The following is a 13,638-nucleotide window of genomic DNA, read 5'->3' on the forward strand; positions in this document are numbered from 1 at the left end:
ATGGGACCTCATGAGGCTGAGAAGCTTCTGTAAGGCTGGTGACACTGTCAAGAGAACAAAGCGACAGCCTACAGACTGGGAAAAGATCATCACCGACTCTTCATCTGACAAAGGTCTAATATCCAAAATATATAAAGAACTTAAGAAATTAAACACCACCAAACCAAATAACCCAATAGAGAAATGGGGCGCAGAGCTAAACAGAGAATTCTCAACAGAGGAATATCAAATGGCTGAGAAACACTTAAAGAAATGCTCGACCTCCTTAGTCATCAGAGAAATGCAAATCAAAACGACACTGAGATTCCATCTTACACCCATCAGAATGGCTAAGATCAATAACTCAACTGACACCTCATGCTGGCGAGGGTGTGGAGAAAGAGGAACACTCCTGCATTGCTGGTGGGAATGCAAACTAGTACAACCACTTTGGAAAGCTATCTGGTGCTTTCTCAGAAAAATGGGAATAGGGCTTCCTCAAGACCCAGCTATTCCACTCCTTGGAATATACCCAGAGGATGTACTACCACACAACAGGGACATATGCTCAACCATGTTCATAGCTGCCTTATTCATAATAGCCAGAACTTGGAAACAACCTACGTGTCCCTCAACAGAAGAATGGATAAAGAAACTGTGGTACATTTACACTATGGAATACTACTCAGCTATTAAAAACAAGGAATTTCCAAAATTTGTGGACAAATGGATTGAACTAGAAATTGTCATAATGAGTGAGTTCACACAGAAGCAAAAAGAGCTAAATGGTATATACTCACTTATATCGAGACACTAGCCCAAGGTGTACGTCCCCATGAAAAACTGTACCTACCAGAATAATGGGTAAGAGGGGAGGACATCCTATTGAATCTTTAGGTGTGAGAAGCCTGGGAGAAAGAGGAAATGGAAGGATCCAGTGGGTCCTGGAAAACTACAGGCGAGTCTGGGCCCTGGGGTCCTCCGCAAACTGTGGCAACAGCCAAGGAAAAAATAGGCAGTAAAAACCTTGAACCCCTACCCGGACTAGCCGATGGACATTCTCCACTGCTGAGTGGAGAAGAAGATCTAACTCTCACACAAACTCTGGTGCCCCATATTTGATCATGTCCCTTGGATGGAGATGCCTGGTGGCACTCAGAGGAAAGATAATAGGTCACCAAGGAGAGACTTGATACCGTATGAGCATATTCAGGGGGAGGAGATCCCCCTCAGACACAGACATAGGGGAGGGGAGTAGGGGGGGGAAGTGGGAGGAAGGGAGGGATGGGAGGATACATGGGATGGGCTAACAACTGAGATGTAATATGTATAAATTAATAAAAATGTATTAAAAAAAAAAAAAAAAAAAAAAAAAAAAAAAAAAAGAAAACTGGAGGTTGGTATATTCATAAATGAATTTGGACATTTGCAAGACAAAATGTAAGAATATAGGTCACATAACATACTTAACTTAGTGTAAAATATACATTTCAGTATTTAGAGGAAAATTCAAGATGTTTTTGGCCCTAGTTGGCTGTTGGTTTTACTGGAATATCTGATTAAAAACTGTACTTCAAGGCTATCCAATTTTTTTTGTTGTTGTTTTTGTTTTTTAAGGCTATCCAATTTTAATATACATCCAAAGTGTTTACCTTTTTGTTCATTGACAAATATATATTTATTAAAATTCTGCTAAAATAAAGGAAGCATCTGTTCTGTTAGAGAGCAAACAGGGCATGATCCACAACTTTGATGTCAGAGAGAGGTTCAAATGCTGTGTGGTTACTACAAAGTGAACCACAGAATACCTCTTATGTTCCTCTGCTTGATGTCAGCTCCATGTTTGGCATACCTCTACAACAAAATGATAACTGCTCCCTTCACTTAGGGAAACCTGGGTCTCATTCATTTTAGAGTGACTCACAGTACCAGGAACAAAGAGGGCTTCTCAGAAGATCCTTGGTACTGAAAGAGAGAATCCTCTTCAGAGAGACAGCCCTTATTCAGAGTCCAGAGCAAACCAATTGCTAAAAGAATTACATTAATTCTTCCAGTGCTTCTCTGTATACTGAAATGCAAATCCTCCTGAGGATTTTATATCAAGTCTCTTTTATTATGCTCATAATATGGCCCTCCTGGGTTTGCCTGTAGCTCCTTCCCACTTTATTTTCTTTGATTATTTAATCGTTCATGAACTCATTCTCTCTCTCTCTCTCTCTCTCTCTCTCTCTCTCTCTCTCTCTCTCTCTCTCTCTCGCTCTCGCTCTCGCTCTCCCTCTCCCTCTCCCTCTCCCTCTCCTTCTCTCTCTCCTGGTACTTTCCAATTCTACAGACCCTGATAATTGAAAGATATATTTTTAAAGCATTCAACCAGGGACTCTATAAATTCCATCCACTCTTTAGACAGCACCTACTTTAGGATGACCAGAATGTGTTCCCATTATAAGCACAGCCTCTGCTTCCTGCTTGTGAAAGGTTATGTGGATGAAAATGCAACCATACATCTTCTTTGCTTTAATCCTAATTCTTTCTTAGTTAAAAAAAAAAAAGAAAGAAAGAAAAACAACAGCCTCAGATCTCTGGCAATATGTGGGTCCTGCCATCAAATCACTGAGCAAACTTTTAATTTTTTTCCAAGAAGTACAGATATCTAGGCAAGATCACATATTGAGTATGAACTTCATGATTCATCATTTTTGTCTTATTTATTTCAGAATGAATTTCATTGTCTGTAGAACTCAAACCAACTTTCAGACCTTAGAGCTTCCAACATGAGGGTTATGCTGCTTATTAGAATGGACTGTTGCTCTCATTTTCTTCCATCATCTCCTCCATCTTTTCTTAATTTCTTCCTATCTCACTCCTTATGTTGCTCTCGCAATAGCCATGATGCAAAGAATTGGGTATGGAACCCAGCAGTAGAATCAGGATGCAAATGTAGCATGAATGTAGGTAAACCTCACAGCTCCTGAATCACATGTTTCAAGTGTAGGAAACCCTAATAAATTTGTGCAGTGACAAGTAGCTGGCCATTGTATAACTTTTCAGTGCAAACACTGGTAGTGTGTGTCTCCTTCTCTAAAGTGTGCCTTGCAAAATGGCCCCTGCCAACAGACATCAGAGCTTTGCCCTGGTACCCCCTCACACTGGGAACTGTAATCAGCTATGCAGAGCTACATCTGTGCCTGTTTCCCAGGGCACAATTCTAAACTTGTTGATCAGATTAGATGGAACTGTCACAGGAAAGCAGCATGTGTTTGTGACAGATAAAGCCCTCATCCAGTGCATTCCCAGCACTAAATCCTTTATGGAGCAATGTGGACTATACATGAGAATACGGAGTGATATAATTTAAAGGGCTACCTAAGGTAAATAGTCCATGTATTCTTTTTTCTTAATTTTCAGAAATCATGCCATGACATATATCATTAAGTAAGAAATTATAGTAAAAGCCTCTTAACTACTGAATGAGCAGTTATGTGTATCAGAGAGAAGATAGACAGATAAATGAAAAGAAAGATAGAAACATCTTTCCAGTAGAATGGCATTACAAAATAACAGCAATAGGGAACATATATCATATTTACTTGGTGTTTATTATAGATCAAATAAGGCATAACTGGCCAAAGATAAGCGAACTAAGGTGCTCATTTAGGAAGCAAAATTTAAGAAAATCCCAAAGGATAATTATGGCAATATTTTAAACAATATTTGAAAAGTCAATCTGAATACAAAAGAACAATGAAAAATATTAAAATATTAAGTAATTCAGTACCAAGACACTAAGTTGCTTGTATTAATTTTCTAGATTACTATTTAATCTACCATATAAAGCTGGCACCAATACACATTTTCATAGTAATTACCTAAGCCTCACAGTACTGAAGATCATATGGCCTGACACCTTGTACCCCACCCCAGCCACAAGTTTGAAGAGTGTTTGTAGGGAGATGTGCTCACACCAAACATAAGTCTTGCCCACTCTTGGATTTCAGGTCGTGGATAAAGATTAAGCTACAATAAGATGCCAGGTATGGAACAGAACCTGTCTATGTTGGAATTTTCAGCTGCATTGTTAAGGAAAGCAAGAGTTTCCCTGAATAAAGTAAGATTTGCATCCTGTAACCTACTGAACTAGTGGCCTTCATGCCCTATTCTTGCACCTCAGTATTTGTGATTGGTAAAGCACTAGCCCCTCCCCTAAGCACAAGCAGGAAAAGTAACCCATATATAGGCTAAGATGTCAGTTTTACTGCCCTTCATTCTCAGGAGCTTTGAGTTTCTCTGTTTATGATCTGTGTGGCCTTACAATTTCAGAATGTTCCATGGCCTCTGCAAAAGGTAATTGGTTACTTGAATTCTTGTCTTCTGCAGTGGACTTGTGTTTGCTGTGTAAGGCTAACCTTCAGGGAGCTGGCCAATCCAAAACTATCACAATCAGCTTCATGAAAATACTATATGGATACAAGATGATACAGTTAATTCTCCTGGGGAAACATCAGATGCAAGAGCATCAAAACACCTTAGTAAAGTTTGGCTGCGATGTACTGTCGAGGACAGGTTTTCTTTTGTTTACTCATTCAGGCAACATTCCTTGAGGCATGTGTTTGTGTCATGTCGCCTGCTGTATTCTGGGGCTGCCGCAGTGAATGAGGGAGTCACCAGTTTTACAGTCACATGACTCAGTGAAGGACAGATGGGTATGGGTTTAAAGCAAAGTCAGTCTTTTTTTTTTTTAAAGATTTATTTATTTAAGTATCCAGTGTTTCACCTTCATGTATGACTGACTACCAGAAGAGGGCGCCAGACCTCACTGTAGATGGTTGTGAGACGCCATATGGTTGCTGGGAATTGAGCTCAGGACCTTTGGAAGAGCGGGCAGCACTCTTAACCACTGAGCCATCTCTCCAGCCCCACAAAGTCATTCTTTCCACATCATCACACACACTTTCTCCAGGTTTATGTTGTGTGATCTGATATCACTGATTCCCAAATGAAGTTGGAAGTGTATTTAAAACTGAATCAAAGCCAGGCCACATATAGTAAGGCTGCAGTTGGAGGCCCTTCATATATTTACTAATGATTACATACAAGTCTCTCCTACTCTCTAGTCTAGCAAATCTTGTCATAAGTGGTTCTACAAACACACAGCTCCTTCTTGATTTCAGAAATATTCTTCAGGTAATGTTTCTCTCAGGAATATCCTCCTCAGGTTTGCTCATCTTTTGAGTCTGTGCTTCTATCTACTCAAGACAAAAAGCTTTATATAACCACCCCAGGTGAAACAGATGACGGCATGGTCATTTTCAATCTTTCTCATTTTCTTCCTTTCTTATTGCTGCTGACAAACTGTAGCAAGTTCACACTTTCACAGTTTTACTTATTTTCCTTAGCCTCCTCTGACAGAAATTCAGGCAGGGACAGTTTCATTTTATTTAGTAACATGTCTCTGGAAAATTTCAGAGAATCTTGCGAAGAAACACAGAGTAATTACTTGTTGAAATGTGAATTATAATACTAATGATTGCACTAATAACAGCTACATTTAAGGCAGCAGTTTATCTGTGTGAAGTCCCTCTGTAATTGCTCACAGACCAGGTAGAAGCTCTTCTTATGGAAAAGATCTTGTTTTAAAACTGTAAAGTAATAAATTACCAATATAAGAAATACAAATAGTAGTACATAACCTCTGCTTTCAAATAAGTCTATGCCTCAGACCTACCACTATAGTGTGCTATATTCTATTGCAGAAGTGTTTCTAATCCAAGGAGTATTCAGACCCAGTTTTCCTCATAGGTCTATGTATGAGTAACTTTATTTGCAAAGGGGCTTTCCAGATCGACAAAGGAGAACTTGCAAGAGTCAACCCAAAACTGCCTATGAGATCTCAGCAAGTGGACATTATCTAGAACTTTAAAGAAGCTGAGGTAAATTCGTTGGAGTTTAAGTGAAGGATTTTATTGGAGAAAGTTGCTGATGAGGTAATTTTTTTCTATTTTCAAGAACTCCCTAAACAAAAACATCGGTATGCCTCCCATGATTTCAAGAGAAGATAGTGTCTACCTAGAAAACAATCACATGTTTTTAAAAAATAGATTAAATATAGAAGCATTGACTTGACTGGCTAAGAAAGATCTGTGAGAGGTCAGTCCCCCCACGTTGTCAGAGAGTCACACAGAGTAAGGACTCCCTAGCTGAATGTATTAGGGGAGTGGAGATCAAGTTACCAACATAGGGCAGAGATGGCTCATAATTGAAGTAAAGAGATGTATAAAAGATCCTTCGTGATAAATGTTTCCTTAAGAGAACAAAATACAAAGAGCCCAGGAGAGAAGAAGTGTTTACATAACCCTGTTCGGAGTAAACAATGGCAATTTTTCAAATTATTTAATTTATGTATTCACCTTATATCCTGGGTGTAGCCCCATCATTCCTGTGTTCTCAGTCTCACCCTTCTCCCAACATACCCCCTCCCTTAGTCCTACGAAAAGAGGAGCCCTCCTACCCACCTACCCCAGACCAACAAATCTCATCAAGACTGAGCCTATCCTCTTCCCTGTAGCCTAGCAAGGCAATCCTGTCAGGGAGAAATGACTGAAAAGCAAGCAACAGAGTCCATGTCAGAGCCAGGCCCTGCTCCCTTCACTAGTGCACCCACATGAAGCCTGAGCTGCCCATCGGCTACATCTATGTTTAGGACCTAGATCTAATCCATGCATTGTCTTGGTTGGTGCTTCAGGCTCTTCACGCCCCTCTGGGCCCTGGTTAGTTGAAGCACAATGGCACAAAGACTAGACGAGTTAGTGAGAAATTTCAGATTATATTTACATTCCTGATTTTGCAGAGAGTAATAAAAAAAATCACAGCAGTCACTTTAAAGCTATTTGTGTATTATTATGAAATTGTTTGAATAATATAGAGCATGGTATGTGGCAGGTATGGTCTTAATCATGTTAATGACATACATGCACCAGAGTATGGGAGCATGTTCATAATCTCATAGAGAGATCAATTGCAAGTTCAGATAAATTAGATGTCTCACCTTGTCTTTCACTCAAACTCTGCTTGTTACTAAGATCTGAGATCATCACTGGGCTTTAAGAAAGCAAAATATGTAAGCCATGGAGAATTCACAATTCAGGGCTACAAAATGCATATTACAGCCAGTCTGAAAAAAAGATATAGCAATTATATGTGTGTATAAATACATATATATTATACCGGATTGTACAGTCTATACTGTAACCATTCTGTTTTCAGTAACTTTAAACTGGATCCCTAGTGGTGTGCAGCAGTAGCAGCTTGCAATCACTGTTTTTGGGGTTCTCAGGACCATGCTGACTCATGTGACTGCAGATAATCAGCTTCACCTCTTGAACATCACTTTTTTCAAGATTAGAATTCTATTGACAACATCTTCATGTTGATTACTCTTCATTGTCAACTAGACTGGATTTGAAATCACCTAAGAGCCACAAATCTGCATTGTTGGGGTAGTAGCTCTGATTCCCAGCCTGAGCATGGAGGCCCCATGCCATGGGCGAGGCTCCCAGACAGAACATAAAGGAGAAAAAAAGAGAACTAAATTCAGGTTTCAGTCCTGTCTTTCTGCTTTGTGAATGCAAATGCAATGTGGCCAGCTGCCTCCTGCTGTTGGCATCACAGCCTTTGTTGACAATGATGGCTTCTCTCTCTGCCACAACAGACTGTACTCTTGTATAGTGTGCCAGATTAAGGTCTTCATTCCCCCATATTGCTTTGTAAGGTATTTGTTCATAGGAATGAAGAAAGTAATGGTCCAACTTCCCTCAGGTTTGTTCTCCATTCAAGGTGATGTTTCAGGTTATTTATGTGGCATGAACAACAGGCTCGAAAACTCATAGCAGTTCTTCCTTCCCAATTGTTCTTAGTTTCTTATCCAGTTGAGTAATATGGGAAAACCAGTTCCTTGTTTCAGTATGTCTGAGGATGCAATCTAGGCTCTGCAATCCACTGCAAAGGAGTATCAGTCAACAAATCACTTCTTCTTATAACACCTGGAGCATCTTCTTCAGCCTTCTGGCCCAATATATCTGACAGACATATTTGGAAGGCAGGAACTATTGAGAACTTGCTTACCCTGTCTTGGCAGAGTTTGGATGTCAACTCTGCCTGCATCCAAGTTTGCCCATTTTCAAGCAGAATTCTGTCTGTGGTAAAAATGAGGACATTTTGCCCAGTGGCTTGTTTGCCACATTTGAAGCCAACTGCATAAGGATGATGCTTATCATCCAATGTTATAGAGAGTTTTGGGTGACTATTCAGGTAGAAAGCTGTCTCTGTCATCTTCTCATCTGGAAAGCTACTAATCTGCACTCCTGGAATACTCAGGTAATCAAGTTTACTCCTTCTCAAGTCTCTGATGGAGTTGAAGACCAGATAGCTTAGTTTTACAATGAAACTTAGTTATTTAGGTGTTAAGATGTTTTTAGGTCTAGACAGATGTTTTAAGTTGACTATGATATGATGTGATGGAGACTGATTGACATTCAGAATTTTAGATAATACCAAGTTAGGAAACATGTTTTCTTTAAGGCTGTCAAATACAAATATCCAAAACACTAAGCATGCAACATTTATACAATTCCTGATTGTGTCATGGTTATTCTGGTTATAGGTAGTCTATTGTTTATATGTGGAATAATATAAATGTATATGTAAAAATAAAGTGTCTAATTAATAAAAATTAAAAATTAGAAAAAGAAACAAAAATATTTTTAAAAAGTAAACAAAACAAAACAACAACAGCAAAAAGAAATCACTTCTTCTGGCATAAAAAAAGTAGAAGCAACCTGCCTCACATGCTTGGCAGGACCATTAGGGTGAGGAGGCCTTCACAGTATTCATATTGCTACTGATAATTCAAAATTGCTTTTCTTGGAATTTATTGAAAAGAAAACCAATGACCCTGTAATCTTTAAAAGAAGAGAGAAAGAAAACTGTAAGTAATTACTTGATTTTTGTTGTTGGAGTACATGCAGGGTTTTCATTTGTACTGTACTTTGTCTTTTATATCTACTGGTAACTGCTAATAAATATGTATTTCATATGCTTGTTTATGTACCTTTAACAACATAGAGGTTTTAAAGAATAAATTTGTGTAAAGAACACTGAGGTAATACTGACTTTGAGTCTTTGTACATTACTATGAGCTATATCCAAACATCCTCATAGCATCTAGAGAGGGGTTTGCCAAATAAGATCCATCAGATAGCTCTTGTGCTGTGGAGTTAGTTCTGCTCCCGAAGCTAATGCATTCTGGACTTAACTCCTAATACTAATGTTTTTGAAGAAAGAACTTTCTGAAAATGAATAAAGTTAAGTAATGTCCTAGAAGTCAGATGACAATCTAGTAGGAATGCTTATTAGAAGAGGAGAGGATGCCAAGGAGTGTGAGTACACAGAGTGGACACAGTCAGACATGGTTGGCTGGGGACAAGGAGAGAGGCCTCACAACAGGCAAACCAGCTGGCTCCTTAACCTTGGATGTACAAAACAGTGGCAAAGCGTTTCTCTTAGATAGGATATCTAGTCTTCAATATTCTCTTATGGAAATTTAAAGACTTAAATGTTTGTAATAACTTCTGAAATCATTCAGAATAAAATCACATGTTTTATTTAAGTTTAATTTTTACTTTACATACAAAATAGTGGATTTCTTTGTAACATTTTCACAGAGAGAGATACACACAAAGGGACACACACAGATGCACAGATACACACACACAGAGAGAGAGAGACCATTTTGTTGCTATTTATTGTCCCACTAATCTCCTCTCATTGGCCCCCTTAATGACAGAAATAATAATCCCATCTGATTTTATGCCACATGTATTCTATTATTGTCTCTTGTTCTGTATGGCTCCTTTTAAAATCTAGATTCCAACCATCATAACAGGGTCTCTGAACCCTGTACCTGGGCTATACTGTGTCCACATTTATCACTGAGTCATGTTCTAATGGTATTACTTCTATACTGACTTCTATACATTGGAGAACTAATCTGTTTTACATGAAAAGTCTCTCTTTTGTTGGTAATGTGCAAGGCTCTGAGTCCTCCAACCAGATACTTTCCCATCAGAGACATTCTATCTGGAGTGACTGATCTTGGGCTTTTTTCCTTTGTTTCATGCCAGCCACATACTTCTCAGCAATTATCACTATAAGACACATCTATTCTTTATATATATATATAATGTTTGTGCCATGGCTGATCATACAGCCCCAACCTTACAACATGGTCCTTTTATCTCTGTCTCCTGAGTGCTGGATTTATAGATATTGCAACAAGGACCTAGGCTTCCATCTTATCTGTCTCTTCTAGGTTGAATTAAATTTCCATGAGAGCAAGTATGTGCCCATCTTGATTCTGACTCTCTTCTCGGGGTTCATCGGTACCTGGCATATGAGTGGTCCTACTGAATCCCAAGGGAATATTTCTCTTCTTTCAGTGTTCTATTCTCCATCTCACTTCCCTTTCCCCTCATTCCTGTCTTATAGACTACGCTAACAAAAGGCTCCTATCCAATTAAGATAATCATCTCATGAGCCAATTATATTTCCTCTGAAGCCGTGCTTCCTGGGATTGGAAGTTTAATCACAAGGGAAAATATTGAAGTGACCCATATCCTCTTCAGTGCCATTCAAATTGAGTTCATGATCAATAGCTTTCAATTCCCCTCATTCTGAAGGACTTATAAGCCCTTTCAATCTTATAAGAAGTTGTGATTGTATTGGACATCCTTCACTCATAATGGAATGCTTAAAGGTTGGTAATTATAAAGAAAAGATGTTTGAACCAGCAAGTTTAGTCAGTGTCTGTACTTCCAGCATGCAGGAAGTTAATACAGGAGTATCCTCATGAGCGGAGATCAAAATGGGTGACACAATAAGTTCCAGGCAGCCTGGATGTACATAGTGAGACTTGGGAAACATACTTTATTTCTTGTTGTATCTTCTTTTTTGAAGTTCTGGTGAAGGACTCATGGAAAATGTCATTATGGTACTGATGTAACATGAGAGACTAACATCATACTACTGAACAGAAAGCTGCAGAAGGCAAGATTTGTATTTTATGAACAACTATCATAAGAGAGCTACTTAGGATCCCAACAGAACTGTTACACATAATGTCTTCCTTGGGCAACTGCTAAGAGTTAAGAGTATGATTGGTTCTTTTTGTTCTAGACCTTTCTGTTATGATATCTTTAGTTCATTCATGCAGGAATTTAGTGCTATGAACTTGCCTCCTAGAACCAATTTCATTGTGTTCCATAAGTCTAGGTATGCTCTGTGTTCATTTTCTTTAAATTTTAGAAAGTATTTTGCAGCATGATTATTAATATTTGATATTGATATATAATTTTAGTATAATCAGTGGTCACTCCTTAAGCAGCTTTATACACAAATAATCTCACAAAGAGACTAGGATCTACTTAATTAGATTATATCACAATGATGTACAATAATTACTCCATCCTAAACCTCCAAGCTAGTATAGTTTCTGCCCATTCATATTTCCCACATTATATTTGCCATTTACTCATATCCTAGGTCCAGATCACTCCTCCTGATGCTTCCTAGTCCTCTACACAGGCATCTCTACTTTCTTTTCTCTTCTTTCTCTTCCCCTCCCTGGACTAGGATGTCCCACCTTATTCTCTCTTCTTGTTCAGCATTGGCTAGTTGGCCTTTACTGGCAAATACAGAGATTGAATGATGACATATTTACACAAACTTGATATAGGAGGTGCTTAGAATAAGCATCACAATTCAGTGTCTGGGTGGAAACCAGATAGTAAGGTAGAGAAATCAGCATTGGAATGAACAAGGGCAAACTGTATACAGTCCACAAGAACATTAGGCTAACATTTCCTCCTTTAAGTTCAGTAAAAGTTCTTTCAATAATAAACTAATATACAATAATAGTTATGGAACACTTATTTAAACTTTAGGTAAGATTTACATTCATGATGTCCATTCCATATGTATTTGGCAACTTAGGAAAAATATGAATTCTATGTATGAGAGTTTAAAGTTTTGTATCTAAATTATTTACTGTCGTTCTATTAACCTAAAACAACTATCTAGACTTTAAAACAACTTTTTAAATTCCTAAACAACTAAGTTTAATTGTAAAACTATAATAATCTAGTCTCAACCCTATCAGAGACTTGAGTAAACAAGAAGTGCCGCTTAGCGCTTCTAAAGTGAAAAAAAAAATTGACAGAGACAGGTTGTTATCTGGACAGTCACCCAAAACTTTCCATAACATTGGAGCATCATCTTCAACTTTCTAAACCAGTATATCTTACAGACATATTTATGAAGCAGGAACTATTATGGACTTGCTTACCCCGTCTTGGCAAAGTTAAGCAGTTGACTTAGGCTGAACACAAGCTTTTCCATTTCAGGCAGAATTGATGCCTGATGTTCATCATCTTTTTTGAGGTAAGTTAGGTGTTGCCATGAGTTAACCTATTTTGTTGTCAAAGAATCTTTAAAATAATAAAAATATTTTAAATGCCATATTTTGTAAGTCTCTGAGGTTTTTGGAGCTTGTCTATCTATTTTTATATAGTCTATCTATAGATTTTATATAATCTATCATTAAACCTAGGATGTATATTCCTGTGCTAATTGACATGACCATGAATCTGATTGACTACTTATTAATTTGCATATGATATGTGTCAAAAATAACCTTTGATTTGAAATCTATGCCAATGTATCAAAAATAAACTTATATTTGCATTAATATACAAAATTCTACACCAATGGATTAAATATAACCTTATTTGAGAGTAACACTTAAAGCTTTAAGATGAGGATAGAGTCAATAATCTACTTTTTATCCTATAATATATATGATCTATATTACCTCTTCTTTCTTTTCAACACCTATATCTATACCTAAGAAAGAAAGAAAGAAAGAAAGAAAAGAAAAAAGGAAAAGAAAGAAATCCCTTAATCTAACCTTATTTTCTCTTTGAAGAAGACCATAAAAAATATAACCAACTCCCAATGACAATAAACATCCATACCCAAGAAAAGAACCTATCCACCACCACCACCCCTTGGGGAAATGGGACATCATGCTCAAGGTTACTTCTTGCTGATCATGGGAAAAATGTGTTTTGGGGGGCCCCAAATAAAAAGAGAAAAAAGTGAATAAAGCTAGCAATAGCATTTGTGTTCCAGTCTCTACATGTTGAGAAATGCTAGGCAAAAATAGAAGTCCTGTTTGGGACAGTCTCAAATGCTGGACCGTTTGGTATCTATAGCTGTCTTTAAAGCTCTTTTGGCTTTGATGAGGAACATCAGTTGAGGTTGGAACACGCAGGATGCTAGAACAGTGTGTTAGTGTCTCAGCATCTTGGAGAATGAATCCTGTATGGTTTTATCCAGCATCATCAGTGTCTGGTTCTTTTGTTCTGAAAAAATATAATTTCTTACAATCATTATACAGTCCTTAAAGTATAAAAGTATTAGATGTGGAGGATGCACAGATCAGTAAAGGATGGTTTTCTGCTCTTTGTATGAGCAAAAGAAGAACATTTGTAGTTAGGTCTGTTTTATTTTAACCCTCCTCAAAGGGGATGTATGATATTACCATTACCA

This window comes from Acomys minous (assembly GCF_964271855.1).
Source record: "Acomys minous genome assembly, chromosome: 2".
Classification (NCBI taxonomy): Eukaryota; Metazoa; Chordata; class Mammalia; order Rodentia; family Muridae; genus Acomys; species Acomys minous.